The following is a 19,176-nucleotide window of genomic DNA, read 5'->3' as shown; positions in this document are numbered from 1 at the left end:
CAGTTGAAGAGGATTTCTCTTCCCTATCTTTTTCCTTCTGATCCTGGGTGAGGGAGGAACTTCCAAGGAGCTGGCTCCACCTTAATAATCTAGACGGTAAACTCACTGTGGGCCGGGAATGTGTCTGTTTATTGCTATATTGTACTCTCTGAAGTGCTCAGTACAGTGGTCTGCACATAGTAAACACTCTATAAATATGACTGTCTGACTAATGGAAAATTTACAGTCTAATATACAATCTTTCCCAAGTGCGAGTGTAGAATAACAATAACAGGATACTCTCAGTTAGCAGACTGGAGGGGGGAGAGGAGTCAGGGAAATAAAGATGGAGCTGTTCGCGGGGTAGGAGGAGATCCTGAGTTGGCAAAACCAAGATCTGAGAAGCAGCATGGCACAGTGGATAGAGCACAGGCCTAGGAGTCAAAAGGGTCTTGGATTCTAATCTTTGCTCCACCAATTGATGGCTATGTGACCTTGGGCAAGTCACGTCACTTCTCTGTGCCTCAGTTACCTCATGTGAAAAATGGGAAGTGAGACTGTGAGCCCCATATGGGACAGGGGCTGTGTGGAACTTGATTTGCTTGTATCCATCCCAGCGCTTAGTTCAGTGTCTGGCACATAGTAAGTGATTAACAAATACTATTATTATTATTATTATAAAGTTCAAAGAAGAAGGGGTTTTCTATAGCATCAAAGGCCCTGATGGAGAAGATGATTTTGCATAGTGTATGTTGGTGGTGCTGTATTATGCTCAGTCTTGTCATCCAGATGGTCACCTAAAATATTTTGTTGAAAGATGGCTTTCCAAGAAGGAAACAGGCTGGCGAATGACCTCTTTCCACCCCAGTATTAGATTATTCTGACTGAAAAGAGGCTCCTGAGTTGCTTTGATTGGAGTGGGTGAGGATTTCTCTTCATTTTTTTCCTTCTGATACTGGGGGGAGGGAGGAACTTCTGAGGAGCTGGCTCCACCCAGGAGGCCCCTTCCCCTTAATTAGGCTGCTGTGAATGTAGGCCAGAGAAGTAGAGGTTGATGATCTCTTTTTGAATTTCCCTGGTATAAACCTTAGTTTGAGTTGTTTCTCGATATTTTTTTCCACATTCATTCAGCCATATTTATTTAGTGCTTACTATTTGTCAAGCATTGTACTAAGCACTTGGGAGAGTACACTGTAACAATAAGCAGACACATTCCCTGCCCACAATGAGCTTACAGTCTGGAGGGAGCTGACATTTCAGTTTAGTTAAATCCTGTTTGTAGATGCAACTCAGTCATAACAACTGAGGCTTATACAGCTTTACTAATGAAATTCTGGGTGAGAATTTTCTGTCTATACATTCCTTCGATTCTCATAAATCCAGGAGAATTGGGATGATCCTGGTTAGGGGTACATGGCAAAACAATGCCAATTCCAATCAGAGTAAACCTAAATTTTTCTTTGGAGTCTAAGCAATTGGCAAGGACAAAAAGGAATTGGATTTAGATATCTCTACCCAGGCAGCTAGTACTTTCATGTTTGAATTAAATAAAGCTGCAGGGCTTGGGAAATGAGCAGCGGGACTAGATTCAAACATAAAAAGATTTGCAGTTCAATCATCTCCTTGCTAACCCAGGAAATAATGGAGAGCTAAGTAGGGAAACTTAACTAAATCTCAACCTTAAAGAGACAGGTTGTAGTCTATGTCTCATATTGTAGATTCGGAGAGGGGAAGTGGAGAAAATTTTGAGAAAACTTCAATTTAGGGCTTTCAGGAAAAGGGTGTTTTCCCCAGGCTCATGCTCACCTCAGAGGAAGTGAGTGGAAAAGGCATTTGTGCTCAAATATGTCTCAAGGAGACAGTCAAGCTTGTATTGACTCCATGGTCACTTGCTCCAATATGTCATTTTCTTGACTTCTGAAACATCCCATTCCTGCTACCAAACTCAAGTGCTTTGTTGACGTCTTGAATGGCACAGCACTAGAGTGTTAATAATAATAATAATGATGATGATGAATAATTACCATTCTTGTTAAGTGCTTACTATGTGCCAAGCACTGTTCTAAGTACTGAGGTAGAAGTTAATCAGGTCAGACACAGTCCCTGTCCCACAAGGGGGGGTCACACTATTATCCCCATTTTACAGATGAGGTAACTAAGGTCCAGAGAAGTGAAATGACCTGTATTAATACCTGTTTTACTTGTTATGCTGGGTATATATATATCTCTAATTCTATTCATTTATATTGATGCTATTGATGCCTGTTTACTTGTTTTGAAGTCTGTGTTCCCCCTTCTAAACTGTGAGCCTGCTGTGGGCAGGGACTGTATCTCTTTGTTGCTGAATTGTACTTTCCAAGCACTTAGTACAATGATCTGCACATAGGAAGCACTCAATAAATAGAGTTGAATGAATGAATAACTCATACTCAGCTTAAAGTTGTCTAGCTAAGTGTACCCCTTAAAAATTTCATTATTATAGAACAATTATAGAGTATTATAGAACAAATAGAACAATTATAGAGTATAATAGAACAACTGCTTCCTGGTTCTTATATTTTATGCATCTGCTACATATCAAAATGTCCCATTAACTTTCTGAATAATAGCACCAAATTTCTGAATCGTATTCAGTCTGTGGTTGAGGTGACCCTCATTTATGTACCAAATCAATAGCTTATTCAAGAGCAGAGTTACTTAGAATAGTAGTAATAATGATATTCATACTGTACTAAGATGTACTAAACACTGGGGTTGACACAAGATAATCAGGTCCCACATGGGGCTCACAGTCTGAGCGGAAACAGATGAGGACTTAAGTAATTTTACTATTACTAGGACAGATAGTGAAGTAATTTGTCCACTGTTATTCAGCAGTAGGGATTAGAACTCTGAACCTCTGATTCCTGAGCCTGAACCCTTTCTATTAGTCCATGACTTAATTTCTTATTAAATCAACAGGTTACACCTCTTCCTTAATCCATTTTTTTTTTGACATATTCTGTGCCACTCTCACTGAAGAGAAATAAACTGGCTAGCCCAGTTTGGTCTTCACAAAGTCATCTTGGTTGTTTCCTATTATCTTCTGCTCTTCTAGGCATTGGCAACAACATTGATTATTTGTTTTAGTATCATCCCAGCTTGATGCCAAATTTTGCAGTCTAATGGGCTCATCCTTCCCCTCACATTTATTATTATCATTATTATTTTATTTATTAAGCACTTAGTGTGTGTCATGCACTGTTCTTAGCCCCGGAATAGATATGAGTTAAGTAGGTTGGATGCAGTCCTTGTGCCACATGGGGCTCACAGTATAAGTAGGAGAGAAAACAGGGATTGAATCCCCATATTACAATTGAAGGAAACTAAGGCACAGAGAAGTGAAGTGACTTTTTCAGGTCTTAAAGCAGGCAGGTGGCAGAGCCAGGATTAGAACCCATGTCATCTGACTCCCAGGTCAGTGCTCCTTTCACTGGGTTGAGCTGCTTCTCTTTCATAGATGGACACATTTGCCCATTCGCAAACCTTAAATGATGTCACATCTAGTGCTAGATTAAACACATTCAGACATTTAGAATACCCACAAACTATACTTTTTCTTTACTCTGGTTCGGCTTTCTAACCCTCTCTAACAGGGTTCCCTCTGGTCAGCTATTCACTTTCAATATTTTTCATGAAGACAAATGTGGAAAGATCATAAAAAGTCTCTTCCATGCCATCTGTTAAAACTTTCCTTTCCTGTGAGGACAGAGGTGCTATTTTCCTACATCCGCTTTTTTTGTCTAACATATTAAAGAACTTGCCTTTCATGTCTCATGCGTGTCATATCTCTGTTAGATTTGCAGATTTTCCAACCTCATCTCTATGTAATTCTATTATGTCTCCCAATCTAGTTTTCTCTTTTTCCATTCTAATCTCTACCACACAACCATACCCATGCACATGCATGATATTCTGACCCCATTCTAGAGGGTTAGCTCCTATTTCATAGAATAGTCTTTGGCATGGGTCCGTGCCCATATGGAACTATACGTGTACAGCCAAGAACTTTAAGGACGGGATTATATGCAGAGTATTTGTTCATTCATTCAATTGTATTTACTGAGTACTTACTGTGTGCAGTGAACTATACTAAGTGCTTGGGAGAGTACAATGCAACAAAAAACAACAAGCTTACAGTCTAGAATAGGGGAGACAGACATCAATATAAATAAATAAATGATAGATATGTACAAAAGTGCTGTGGGATTGGGAGAGGGCGAGTCAGGGCAAGTCAGAAGGGAATGGGAGAAGAGGAAAGGAGTGGCTTAGTTGGGGAAAGCCTCTTGGAAGAGATGTGCCCTCAGTAAGGCTTTGAAGGTGGGGAGAGTAATTGTCAGATTTGAGGAGGGAAGGCATTCCAGGCTGGAGACAGGACAAGGGCTAGGGGTTGGCAGCAAGAGAGGAGAGATCAACACACACCGAGGAAGTTAGCATTGAAGAGCAAAGTGTGTGGGCTGGGTTATAGCAGGAGACTAGCAAGATGAGGTAGGAGGAGGCAAGGTGGTGGAGCACTTTAAAGCCAATGGTGAGGGGTTTTTGTTTGATGCTGTAGTGGATGAGCAACCACTGGAGTTTTTTGAGGAATGGGGTGATACGTCCTGAATGTTTTTGTAGAAAAATGATTCGGGCAGCAGAATGATGTATGGACTGGAGTGGGGAGAGACAGGCATCTGAGAGGTCAGCAAAGAGCCTGATGCAGTAATCCATGTGGGATAGGATGAGTGATTGTATTAATGTGGTTCTACTAGAGTACTATATTCTATACCTAAATCTGCATAGCTACCATTTGTGTTTGAAAGGAGGTTAAGGAAAAAGAGAAGAGGACTCAGAGAAAGGAGGATGGAGAGGACATGGGTCAGAAGGTGATATGAGAAAGAGGCTGCTAAACATTAGGGATAGATTCCCTGAAAGAGGTGAACTGAAGGAGGGTGAAAGTATGCAGGCTAATTTTCTCCCTGTGGATAATAATAATACTATGGTATTTGTTAAGCACTTACTATGTGCCAGGCACTATCCTAAGCACTGGGGTGGATACAAGCAAATCGGGTTGGACAATGTCCCTGTCCCATGTGGGGCTCACAGTCTCAATTCCCATTTTCCAGATGAGGTACCTAAGGCCTAGAGAAGAGAAGTGACTTGCCCAAGGTGACACAGCAGACAAGTGGCAGAGCTAGGATTAGAACCCATGCCCTTCTGATTCCCAGGCCCGTTCTCTAGCTGCTACACCTTAGGAAAGTAGAACTACAGAGAGGAAAGAGAAGACAGGAAATGGAGAAGAGGATAAAGTATAACAGAGAAAAAGAATATTCAAGGGGGAAATTAAATGGGAGCAACATGAATAAAGGGAGACCATAAGAAATGAAATGAATTTGTAGTAACATTAACCTTCCACTGGCAAAACAATAAAGCAAAAAATTTGAGTGCAAAACAGAGAGAGGTAAGATTGAGTTAAAGCAAGGATGGTATAACAACAAAAGGGAGAGCAGTTATCAAAATGAAAGCATGAAAAATAGAAAGGTGAGCAGAAAATAAGAGCATTCCATATTGGAATAGAATAGCCCAGGTATTTCACCTGTCAGCACCCAGGCCAGGTTGACTCTCTGCCAACAGAAGGAACCTTTTATAGGAAAATTTATGATTTGCAATTTAGAATAGAGGAAGCCTTCATTAAATTTAAGGAGTCAGCTGTTTGAATCTTACCAAGTCTCATCAATTCCAAAAGATAAATGCTTGCCAAATCTCCAAAATCTAAGAAGTTGACCAATATAAAAAGGGTGAAAAATTAAAATGTATATGGAAACTAAATAACTGTCCTTTATGTTTGATGATTATTGTAAGGACAGTGATATTTTCATTGGTGTATGCTAGTGTGGCTGACGAGACCGATATGTAATTCACAAACATTACACAACATGAACATAAAAGATTACACTTGGTTACAACTATTGCCTTTGGGCCTCCACAGGGTTTGGTGTTTTGTCATCACAATCATCCAAAATCTTCTACTCCAAGACAGTCACTTAATTTCTAATAGCTGTTTGTTGGTTCCCTGTTTGCTAGATCATTTGAGGTTTTGCTCTCATTTGGTCTATAAAGTGTCTTCTGTATACCTAGTTTTTGGTTATCCAATTTCAGGTCATAATAAATGCAGCTCTTTGAGCATCTCGCTGTATTCCATTTTTCTTCATGTATCCCACCTAGTGAAGACATTTATCATTATTATTATTATTAGGATGTGAATAGAAACATAATTTAATAAGTTCTTACAATGTGACAAGCACTGTGCTTAGCACTTCAGAGGAGGTAAGATCTTCAGTTCAAATAGTCTGTTCTATACTGTTTACAACCTAAGGGGGAGGGAGAACAGGGATCTCATCCCCATTTTACAGTTGAGGATACTGAGGCACAAGGAGGCTAAGTGATGTACCCAAAGTCACACAGTAGGCCAGTGGCAGAATTGGGAACAGAACCCAAGTGATGTGACAGTCATTGCTTCAATTCTAGTAAACTGACGTCATCCTATGACCTCACTGTGATCTTGATTTACCATTTGGTGTTAACTACTGGCACTGATAGATCTATTTTAAAAAATTATTTAATTGCATTTACAGTGCTTAATATGTGCCAAAGTTGTCCTAAATTCTGGGGTAGACACAAGCTAATCAGGTTGGATACAGTCCTTGTCCCACATGGGACTCAAAGTAAATCCCCATTTTATAGATGTGGTAACAGGCAAGGAGAATTTAGGTGACTTGCCAAAGTTCACACAGCAAACAAGTGGAGGCGAAGATTCTACAAGATGGACGTGATTGTGGAGGTCCAGGTCTGAAAGTCATATGGAAGGGCGAATCCTACGATTCTCCAGAAGCCTTCAGTTTGATATCACTGGTTCATGATCTTTCCTTTTCAGTATAATAATACGCCCATAGCTCTTTGATTAAATGAAGAAGTGTCTGGTAATTATTTCCCTGTCTCTGGGGCTATGGATATCAAGAGTATAATGATAAACTCTGATGCTGAAATTCACTTTCCTAAAGTTCTGTATTTGCTGATGTTTGTCTTCCATTTCCTTAAGATGTAAGATAGGTTTGTCTTGTGATCACAACCATCAGCTTGGGTTTTGGACTAATTATTCTTTGCTAGCCAAAAATTTAATCAAGAATAACATATTCTAGGCAAATATCCCCAGTTATAAGATAGTCTACTGGAAAAACAATTCAGTGCCTAAAATCATTAATCAGGTTTTTGATTTGCACTAGGCAAATGTCCCCAGTGCAAATCAAATATCTGCTTAATGATTCAAGGCACTGAATTATTTTTCCAGTAGAGCCTCTTATAACTACTAGGTCAATAACCTAACTCTTCAATTTGATAGTTAGCAAAATCCAGCTAAAATGGCAACGATAAAGAATGGATTTGAACATCCTGAGAATTTATCAACTCAGAAACAGCCCAGGTTAGACTATTTTGGTGGTTTCAGGTCCCTCCAGCTGAAGTGCCTCCTATGTAGCCCATCCATCTCTACATCAAATGGTCTTCCCTATTACAACCTTGTCCGCATACTTCTCTCCTCTAATTCCAACTTACTCACTACAGTCACTCTCGGCTTTCCCACCATCGACTCCTTGCTCTTCCGTTCCCCCTTCATATTCGTTCATTCATTCATTCATTCATTCATTTGATCGTATTTATAGAGCACTCACTGTGTGCAGAGCACTGTACGAAGCACTTGGAAATGTACAATACAACAATAAACAGTGAGATTCCCTGCCCACACGAACTTACAGTCTAGAGCTGGGGGAGACAGACATCAATACAAATAAATAAAATGGCAGATATATACATAGGTGCTGCGGGGCTTGGATGGGGGGAAGAGCAAAGGGAGGGAGTCAGGGTGATGCAGAACTGACAGACCAGCTCTCTCCCCATCTTCCAGACTTTTCAACCCCTAATGAAATCATATCTCCTCCAGGAATTCTTCCCTGACTAATCTCTCACCTCCCCACTCTATTTTTCCTCCCTACTTCTTCTCACCCAAACATGTAGTTCCACCATCTATGCACTTATGTACTAGGCTCACTCCCACCCCTTCTGCATATGCATGCCCGTATATTTAGTTACTTCTATTCAGTGTCTGTCTCACCCACTAGACTGTAAACTCCTAGAGAGCAGGGACTGCTATTTACTCTATCGCACTATTCTAATGCATTTAAGGTAGTAACTGGAGCAGAGGATGTGCTCAGTAAATACCACTGATCGATCGATTGATGGCTTGCTTGACTTACTCCAAGTCCAGTTCAAAACTCTGAGAGGGTCCCAGTGAATACCCAAAGTTTTGCAAATCTGTTCACTGAGTTGTAAAAGGTACCAGTTCCCCTAGCAGCAATTTCCTGAGCTACTGGACAATAACATTATATTCAAGTGTTTCATAGCAACATGAGACAACCCATCAAAATGACAGCACCATAATGTACCAGAAATAATTCTGAAAAGATATTCTTCTCGAACTAACACAATAATTCAGGACTCTGACAGTAAACATCCGAGAATACAACTACTTGGAAAGATGATGACACTTGTGACATTATTTTGAATTTTTTTAACAACTTACTATGAATAAGAAAGTACAAACTTGTATTGATTATATTCCACTTCATTACCACTATATACATTTATACTATCATCCTCTTAGGCAAGAAGGACTGAGCTCAGTACCCTACCCTCTCAAATATTGAGTCGGGACCAGTTTCATTCATTCATTCAATCCTATTTATTGAGTGCTTACTGTGTGCAGAACACTGTACTAAGCGCTTGGAACATACAATTCAGCAACAAATAGAGACATTCTCTACCTAACAACAGGCTCACAGTCTTCAAACGATGGGACACTGACTGGTGGTAGGAGATAGGAAGGTGATGATGATGATGGTATTTGCTAAGCGCTTACTAGGTGACAAGCACCCTTCTAAATGATGGGATAGACACAAGGTCATCAGGTTGTCCCATGTGGGGCTCACAGTTTCAATCTCCATTTTACAGGTGAGGTAACTGAGGCACAGAGAAGTTAAGTAATTATCCCAAAGTCACACAGCTGATAAGTGGTGCAGCGGGATTAGAATAAACAACTTCTGACTCCCAAGCCTGTGCTCTTTCCACTAAGCCATGCTGCTTCTCTACAGAAAGGCTAGACTAGACTGGATAGAAAGACTAGAAGCAGCATGGTGTGGTGGCTAGAGCATGGGCGTGGAAGTCAGAATGTCATGGGTTCTACTTCTGGCTCTGCCACTTGTTTGCTGTGTGACCCTAGGTAAGTCACTTCACTTGTCTGGGTCTCAATTACCTCATCTGTAAAACGGGGATTGAGACTATAACCCCTCATGGGAGGGACTGTGTCCTATCCAATTTGCTTGTATCAACCTCAGCGCTTAGTACAGTGCCTGGCACATAGAAGGCGCTTAACAAATACCATTAAAAAAAGAAGAAAAAACTAGCCCGTGAAATTGATAAAAAATCATGAAATCAAAAGCTATGAAACTGATCTTTTATAATGTATAAACTGTGGGCTAGATTCCAGTCTCCAGTAGTGCCTGGCACATACTAAGCAGAACTTAGTTTCAGAACAGTGACTGACACATAATAAGCACTTAACAAATACCATAATTATAATAATTATTATTATTATTATCAGCTACAGCATGAACAACTACAAAGAGCCATAGTCTAGGAGTCAGAGGAGCTGATTTCTACTCCTGGCTCTGCCTCTTAGCTGTTGTGTGATCTTGGGCAAGTTACTTAATGCTGCTGTGCCTCACTGTAAAATGGGGTTTTAAAATATGTTCTTCCTTGGCCCCAGACTTTGAGTCCCTTATAGGACAGGCACTATGTCTGACCTGATTATCTTGTATGTGTCCCTACATTTAGTATAGTACTCGGGGCATAGTAAGCACTTAGCAAATATCACTGTTATTATTATTGATCATCTCAAATTGACCAACAAGTTCCACTTCCTACCCAGAGGCACCAATGATTGGTTGGAGGTACTGCAGATTGGCCATCATTCTGGCCTAGTGGATAGTGGTCCCGGAAGTCAGAAGGCCCTGGGTTCTAATCTCTGGGTTCTAATTCCTAATCCCCAGATTCTAAGACTAGCTCCGCCACTAGTCTGCTGGGTGACCTTAGGCAAGTCACTTCAATTCTCTGATCTCAGCAGTGTGACCTAGTGAATAGAGCATGGGCCTCGGAGTCAGAAGGTCCGGGGTTCTAATCCAAGCCCGTCAAACGGCAGGGACTGTCTCTATCTGTTGCCGACTTGTTCATCCCAAGCGCTTAGTACAGTGCTCTGCACATAGTAAACACTCAATAAATACTATTGAATGAATAATCCCAGCTCTGCCACTTGTCTGCTGTGTGACCTTGGGAAAATCACTTATCTCCTCTGGCCTTAGTTACCTCAGATGATGACTGTGAGACCAATGTGGGAAAGGGACTGTGTCCAACCCAATTACCTTGTATCTACCCCAGTGCTTAGTACAGTGCCTGGCACATAGTAAGCATTTAACAATTCTTCTTACTTAACAATAAGTAGCCACAATTCTTCTTATTATCATTATTATTATCAATAAAATGAGGATGAAGACTGAGCCCCTTATGGGACAGGGACTACGTCCCACCAGATTAGCCAGTATCTACCCCAGCACTTAGAACAGTGCTTGACATATAGTATGCACTTAACAATTACCACAATTATATGATTATTATTATTATTACTTTTCAGCCACTGTTTAGTAGCAAGAACCCCTGTTACAAACATGATGCCCACATTCATCTCTAGGAGCTGTTATTGTTTTAACAAGTCAGTAAAGAAAATCAATGCATTTTAAAAAGGAAATTCCATTTTGGTTAGTTTCCTTGACAGATGACAGGATTTCTACTTTTCTCACTATGACAACAAAAACTAGCATTTTAAAAAAAGGATTAAAAACATCACAAAATGGAGATGGTAGGAAATCAAATTTAAGCCAAACAATGATGGGGAATAGTACTACCAGACTAAAAACTAGACATACCCAAGATAGAGTGATGAATGGCTAGGTTTGATTTCAGAAGAAAAACATCAAAAGTGTTTCTATGTAATGGAACAAAAGTTCATAAATTATTGTTTATAAGTTATTCATAGGATTCATAAGCTATCTTCTACTTTTCTGTTGTGGATCACTGACTTAGATAACAGCTCCTTTTTGAGAGGATGTGCAATAATTTCAGAGTGGAGATCTATATCATCTAGAGTAACAGCTACAGAATTGTGTGGGTTTTTCATGCAAGCTTGCTGTTTTTCACAGCCTATGGAAAAGGTGTAACAAGATGGCAGACCCTGTAGAAGATGTGGAGAATGAAGAAGGGAAAAGCTCATTATAGGCAGGGAATGTGTCAGTTTATTGTTATATTGTACTCTCCCAAGTGCTTAGTACAGTACATAGTGCTGAGTAAGCGCTCAATAAATATGATTGAATGAATGAATAAAAGCACTGGGAATCAATAAGTATTCTGAAGGAGACCAAAGTGTATCACACATTAAAACAACCTGGGACATAGCCCACCAGAATTGAATCAATTCTTGATTCTTTACATCCCCGCTGGATAGAGCATACAAGAAAAAACATAGAGCAAAATACCCAAATTCCTGCCTTTAGGATGAACCAAAATGAGGGGATCCAAAACAAGGTTGACTAATTTTTCATCCCCCAATCCAGCTTGGCTCAGTGGAAAGAGCACGGGCTTGGGAGTCAGGGGTCATGAGTTCAAATCCCCGCTCCGCCACTTGTCAGCTGTGTGACTGTGGGCAAGTCACTTCACTTTCATTCATTCAATAGTATTTATTGAGCGCTTACTATGTGCAGAGCACTGTACTAAGCGCTTGGGATGAACAAGTCGGCAACAGATAGAGACAGTCCCTGCCGTTTGACGGGCTTACAGTCTAATCGGGGGAGACGGACAGACAAGAACAATGGCACTAAACAGCGTCAAGGGGAAGAACATCTCGTAAAAACACTTCTCTGTGCCTCAATTCCCTCATCTGTAAAATGGGGATTAAGACTGTGAGCCTCACGTGGGACAACCTGATTACCCTGTATCTACCCCAGCGCTTAGAACAGTGCCTGCACATAGTAAGCGCTTAACAAATACCATCATTATTATCATTATTATTTCCCCACCTACTATATCCTTTATGCATTTTTGCACTTACTCCCTAAGTACATAAGTATTCACTCCATCCCCCTCCCAAACAGCACCAATCAATCAAAGGTATTTATTGAGTGCTTAATGCTCAGAGGACACTGTATTAAGCCTTTAGGAGAGTACAATACAGTAGAGTTGGTGGGCATGATCTCTACCTGCCGACAAGGGGCTTACACTGCAGCAGAGGAAGCAGAAACTCAAAGAAATTATAGGTAGGAGAAGGGACAGAGTAGAGGGATGGGCAACTAAGTTCTGTGAGGATGAATGAGTATCAAAGTGCTTAAGGTGTAAATGTTTAAGAGAAATGAGGAAAGTCTTCTTGGAGGACATACAATTTCATTAGGGCTTTGAAGGTGCGGAGAGTGGTGGTCTGTTAGAAATAAAAGGGGAGGGAGTTCCAGGCCAGAGAGAGGATGTGAGCATGAGGTCAGTGGTGGGAGAGTTCGTACCAACCCAGTTCGTACCAACCAGCACCTTCCTGGACCCGGGAGCCTCAGTGACATGTAGTAGAACTCAAACTACACCTCTGATCACCAAGGCTAATGAGTAAAGTTTTTTACTTTGTTTGACCAACGTGCAAGGGAGTGACCCATAAACACACTCTCCCTCACTCCACTCCAAACAGGGTCCAATACCAGTCTGTGGACAAATGAGCCCTTTCTGCCAATGCTTCTTTCTGCTTCCAAGTGCTGCTGCCTTCTGCTGCTGTCAAGTGTTGTTCTCCTGCTGTTTCTGTTGCTCTCAGTGTGCTTCCTTCTCTGCAAGCTTCTGCTCCTCCTTGCTGTCTCCATGTGCCCCCTTATTGTGCCTCAAAGCGACCACTTTTTCTCTGCCTTGGGCTTGGCAGTTGCGGCTACATAGCAGTCACTGAATGGTCCAGACCCAATACTGGGTAGGACACGGAGAGAAAGCCCCACTTCCCTCCATACTCCATCCGGCCCCCCCAGGCCAGCAATCACCTGCCTCAGGTAGAACCCATCAGTGTCTTTGCAAAGTCTCTTCCTTGTTGTTCACGGGATCACAGTCAGTCACTAAAAAAGCAGCTTATTGTGGGCTCACCACAAAAGACATACTGGGAAGGTTGGTGATAGAGGAATAAAGTGCAGGCTGGTTTATAGAAGGACATCAGCAAGGTAAGGTAGGAGGGCCAGAGCTGATTGAGTGTCTTAAAACCAATGGTTAGATGTTTCTGTTTGATGCAGAATTTCTGCTTCCGTTAGAGTAACAGATAGACCTTTCCCTCTTCTCCCGCCCTTTCTCCCTTCTCCTGCCCTCTACTCTCCCCCTTTCCCCTCCCTTCAGCACTGTGCATATTTGTATATGTCATTTATTACTCTATTTATTTTATTAATGATATGTACATATCTATGATTCTATTTATCTTGATATCTACGCCAGATTACTTGTTTTGTTTTGTTCTGTTTTGCTTTGCTGTCTGTCTCTCCCGTTTAGACTGTGAACCCATTATTGGGCAGGGATTGTCTCTATCTGTTGCTGACTTGTTCATTCCAAGTGCTTAGTACAGTGCTCTGCATATAGTAAGCGCTCAATAAATACTATTGAATGAACTGAATGAATAGACCACAGACCTGGAAGTCAGAAGGACCTGGGTACCAATCCCAGCTCTGCAACTTGTCCACTATGTGACCATGGACAAGTCACTTAACTTCTCTGTGCCTCAGTTACCTCAACTGTAAAATGGAGATTAAGACTATGATCCCCATGTGGGATGTGGGCTGTGTCCAACCCAATTTGTTGTATCCACTCCAGTGCTTAGTCCAGTGAGAAGCAGCGTAGCTCACTGGAAAGAGAACGGGCTTTGGAGTCAGAGGTCATGGGTTCGAACCCCGGCTCCGCCACTTGCCAGCTGTGTGACTTTGGGCAAGTCACTTAACTTCTCGGTGCCTCAGTTCCCTCATCTGTAAAATGGGGATTAAGACTGTGAGCCCCACGTGGGACAACCTGATTTCCCTGTGTCTACCCCAGCGCTTAGAACAGTGCTCGGCACATAGTAAGCGCTTAACAAATACCAACATTATTAGTGCCTGGCACATAGTGAATGCTTAGCAAATGTCATTTAAAAATGTAGGGATGGATAGGCAACGTTGGACGTTTTTGATAAGTAGGGAGGTGGGGATGCTTAGAAAAGTGATCAGAACAGCAGAGTGAAGTATAAACTGGAGTGGGAGAAACTGGAGGCAGAGAGGTCAGTGAGGAGGCTGATGCAGTAATCAAGATGGGATTTGATAAGTGCTTGAATCAACTCAAAGCAGTTTGGATGGAGAAAAAAGGGGCAGAGTCTAGAGATATTCTGAAGGTAGAACAGACAGCATTTGGTGACAAACTGAATATTTGGGTTGAGGATAATGCCCAGGTTATGCACTTTTGAGACAGGGAAGGTAGTGGTTTTGGCTACAGAGATGGGAAAGTTTGGGGAGGACAGGGTCTGAGTGGGTAGATGAGGAGTTCTGCTTTGAACATAAGTTTTATGTGTCAGTGGGACATCCAAGTAGAAATGTTCTGAAGGCAGAAGGAAGTGTGAGACTGCAGAGAGGGAGAAAATTTGGGGCAGAAGAGGTGAATGTGGGAATGATCCAAATATGGTAGTTGAAGCTGAGAGTGAATGAATTTTCCAAGGAATTGAGAGTAGATGGAAAATACAAGGGGACCTAGAACAGCTTAGAGGTGCCCCCCAAAGTAGAGGGTAGTTAGAGGCAGAGGAATAGCTGGCAAAAGATACTGAGAAGAAGCAGCCAGAGAGTTAGGAAGGGAATCAGGAGAGAACAGTGTCAGGAAGCCAAGGATAGATCGTGTTTCCAGAAGAAGGGGGAGGTCCAGTGTCGAGAGCAGCTGAGAGATATAGAAGGATTAGGATGAAGTAAAGGCCATTAGATTCGGTGAGAAGTCATTTGTGACCTTAGAGAGGCCTCTACCACTCCAATTACTTGGAAACATCATCTACGCCCTCCCCCTCCCCCAATGCAGATGCCACCTCCTCAAATCAACAGTATCGAGTGCTTACTGTGTGCAGAGCACTGTCTTAAGCATGTGGGAGAGAACAAAATAACAGAATTGGTAGACACATTCCCTTCCCAAAGCAGCATGGCATAGTGGATAGAACATGAACCTTGGAGTTAGAAAGGTCATGGGTACTAATTCCAGCTCTGCCAGTTATCTGCTGTGTGATCTTGGGCATGTCACTTCACTTCTCTGGGCCTCAGTTACCTCATCTGTAAAACGGAGATTGGGACTGTGAGCCCCACGTGGGACAGGGACTGTGTCCAATTGAATTGTTTGTAACCGCCCCAATTTTTAGTACAGTGCCTGGCACATAGTAAGTGCTTAATACCATAATTATTATTATTGTTAATATTTAGAACCATTTTCACACCTTCCCTTCTTTCTTTCTCTGTTCCTACAATGTTCCCTGTGGACATCCTCAGGAACTCCTAGATGCCCGCTCCCTCTCCGTCCTCAACCCTGCTTATATCCTGCTTCATCTCACTTCACCTATTCACCAACTTGGACACACACTTCATCTCATCATCACCGTACAATCACTGTTCAATCTTTAATCTCACCAATTCTGAAATCCCCCTCTCCAACTACAACCTCCTCACTTCTCATTTCCACTTCTCCCTCAGCACAAAATTGTCCTGTTCCCCCAGCGACTTCTAGTCTCTTGACCCCGTCCCACCCTCCCAAGCCAAAACACCCCAATTAGTCTCCCCACCATCTCTCGATGAACAAGTCCATGTCCTCAAATCCTCCTTCTCCACCTTGTCCAACACTCCTCTCTTATTTCTTCTTAGCACTCTAAGGCCCATAAATCCACCAGCCATCTCTAGCACCTATGAAGAAGAAAGCAGCGTGGCCTAGCGGATAAAGCACGGGCCTGGGAGTCAGAAAGTCGTGAGTTCTAATCCTAGCTCTGTCACTTGTCTGCCCTGTGGCCTTGGGCAAGTCACTTCACTTCTCTGGTCCTCCGTTACCTCATCTCTAAAATGGGGATTAAGACTCTGAGCCCCATGTGGGCCAGGGACTGCCCCCGACCTGATTATGTTGTATCTACCTCAGCACTTAGAAGAGTGCCTGGCTCACAATAAATGCTTAACAAATACCTCAATTACTATTAGTCAGGCACTCATATTTATTGAGTGCTTTCTGTTTCTAGAGCACTGTACTAAGCACTTGGGAGAGTATAATGCAACACTATAACAGACACATTCCCTGCCCACAACAAGCTTACAGTCTAGATCTAATTTATAAACCATCCTCAGTACTTTTACTTATACACATTTATTCAACTGTACATTCAGCTATCTACCGTGACTATTCAATTTGCAATATTCGTGGCTCATTCATTCATTCAATCATATTTATCGGTGGGTAACCGCATGCAAAGCCCTGCACTAAGCGCTTGGGAGAGTACCATATAGCAACAGACACATTCCTGGCCACAATGAGCTCACAAAGATCTCGGTTTTTTAAGTATGTATTTTTCCATGTCTCCTTTTAGAGTGGGTAGGGGCTGCATCACAATAAATCCTACTACCACTCTCGCTGCCGTTAGCTGCCCGGGACCCTCTCTACTGCTGTGGTGGGCTTAGCACCCTTTTTCAGCAGCTGCTGCAGCATTTCAAAGCAAAGCAGATGAGGCTTTCAGGGACCCCTCCATCTGCAGCTGCACCTCGCACGCGGGGGGTTGACAACTCCAGAGAGTGGCTTTATAGAGTTTGTCAGGAGCCAGCCGATTGCTGGTTTAGTGGAAAGAGAATAGGCTGGGAAATCAGAGGACGTGGGTTCTAATCGCGGCTCCGCCCCTTCTCTGCTGTGTGACACAATTACCTCAACTGCAAAATGGGGATTAAGACTGTGAGTCCCACGTGGAACAACCTAAGATTACCTTGTATCTACCCCAGCACTTAGAACAGTGCTTAACACATTGTAAGGGCTTAACAAATACTTTCATTATTATTAATATTATTGATTTTCCTTATGTAATTGGCCACCACCCTCCCTCCTTCCCAGTACCTTTTTGATCTGTTGGGAAAAAAGCAGCATGGGAAGCAATTTGGCCAAGTGGAAAGAGCACAGGCATGGGAGTCAGAGGAAGTGGCTTCTAATCCCAACTCTGCCACTTGTCTGCTGTGTGACCTTGGGCAAGTCACTTCATTCCTCTGGTCCTCACTTACCTCATCTGTAAAATTAAATCTCCTCCCTCCAATTTAGAGAGTGAACCTCATGTGGAACAGGGACTCTGTCTGACCTGGTAATCTTGATTCTACCCTTGTGCTTAGTACAATGCTTGAAACATAGTAAATGCCTACCTAGTACCATTACAAAAAAACAACCTTGTAAATCAGTCATTTTTAGTCATATTGTTTGTGAAAATCAGTCTCAACATTTGAAAGTCCTAGAAATTAAGGTGGCAAGAAGCAATCTTGTGCACAGTAAGGAGGGGATTGCCAATCACACACAGTTCTTTAGCATTCTCACCTTCTGCTCAAATTTCATGGGACTCTGTCCCTCTCTGTATATGCATATCTCTGTGTACGGTCCATACATATGTATATATATACACACATTCATTTATTCATTCAAACAATCATATTTATTGAGTGCTTACTGTGTGCAGAGCACTGTACTAAGCACTTGGGATGTACAATTCGGCAACAAATAGATATAATCCCTACCAACAATAAGCTCACAGTCTAGAAGGAGGGACACAGACAACAAAACAAAACAGAACAAGTAGACAGGTATCAATAGCATCGATATAAGTAAATAGAATTATAGATATATACACATCATTAATAAAATAAACAGAATAATAAATATGTACATATATACATAAGTGCTGTGGGGAGGAAAGAAGGGTAGAACAGTGGGAGGGAGTTGTTGTGTGTATTACATATTTAGTATGCATCACTCACATATACAGTTTGGACCTACATGCAAAAACTGTACACCTACATCTTTTAAAGAAAAATGTATTTGTAAATGTTTCTCTTAACATAGAAATAGATATATGTAATTGATATTTGTTAATAATAGATTTGCAAATTTATTCAGTTATGTAAACCAATTCAGTTTATCATCAAGAAGACATTATGTTTCTTTCTAATTCCCAGCAAGAATTATGCTGGCAGACCAGTCTTAAGAAGAATGATAATTCCTTCTGAAAAGGTTTCAGACTCAATGAACATATACAGACTTTGAAAACAAAAAAATGCTTTTCATTAAAATGTGTTCCTTTGGAAAAGATACTGGTACTCAGTTTTCTACCACCTAAAGTCCAAAATACGACTGATAAGAAGATCAAGTTTCAGGAGTCTTAAAAAGCAGGGCTTAATAGTCTATCAGCTAATCAATATTCTGTTTCCTTTAGATACCGATTATACAGAAAGAGTCAGGGTTTTGCACCAATAGATTCCTGCTTATAATTAATACACCAGATGTTACAGGGCCCAAGTGGATTTTAGAGCATCCAAGTGCTTTGCTTTGATATTTGTAAATAATTCCTTTCCAAGTAGGTAAACCACACCAGTTCAGTTTATTGCCAGGAAAGCATTACATTGCTCTCTATTTCCCAGCAAGAATTATGTTGGCCAAGGCTGGTGTCAACAAGAATGATTTCTTCTGAAAAGATTCCAATCTTAATTCTTCTGGTAAGGGGCTCAGGATGGCGAGGAAAGTATCGCCGTTAGTTACAGTCAGAGGGACGGGTGGAAGTTCAACCACACTCTGTAGGGGATGTTAAAGTAGGTAAGTAAAGTTGTCCTTCGGAATTCAGACAATGCTGCTGTCAGTTAATACATTCACGACTAATTTATACCTACCTCTCAAAGATGGTATTTCGATTTATAGGACAACTGGGGAGTTAAGAGCCTTTATTCACCTTCTCATCCTCCCACT

The 19,176-nt window shown here is 41.6% G+C and overlaps 1 protein-coding gene across 1 annotated transcript in view; it reads right to left on the bottom strand.

Annotated features, from left to right (window-relative positions):
• The window catches only part of LOC100075826 (IQCJ-SCHIP1 readthrough transcript protein), a 759,724-nt gene that overhangs the window by 722,334 nt on the left and 18,214 nt on the right, over window positions 1-19,176 (bottom strand).

Source organism: Ornithorhynchus anatinus, chromosome 1, assembly GCF_004115215.2.
Source record: "Ornithorhynchus anatinus isolate Pmale09 chromosome 1, mOrnAna1.pri.v4, whole genome shotgun sequence".
Classification (NCBI taxonomy): domain Eukaryota; kingdom Metazoa; phylum Chordata; class Mammalia; order Monotremata; family Ornithorhynchidae; genus Ornithorhynchus; species Ornithorhynchus anatinus.
Note: the sequence above shows the minus strand (reverse complement) of the source record. Positions and strands in the feature narration are given on the sequence as shown.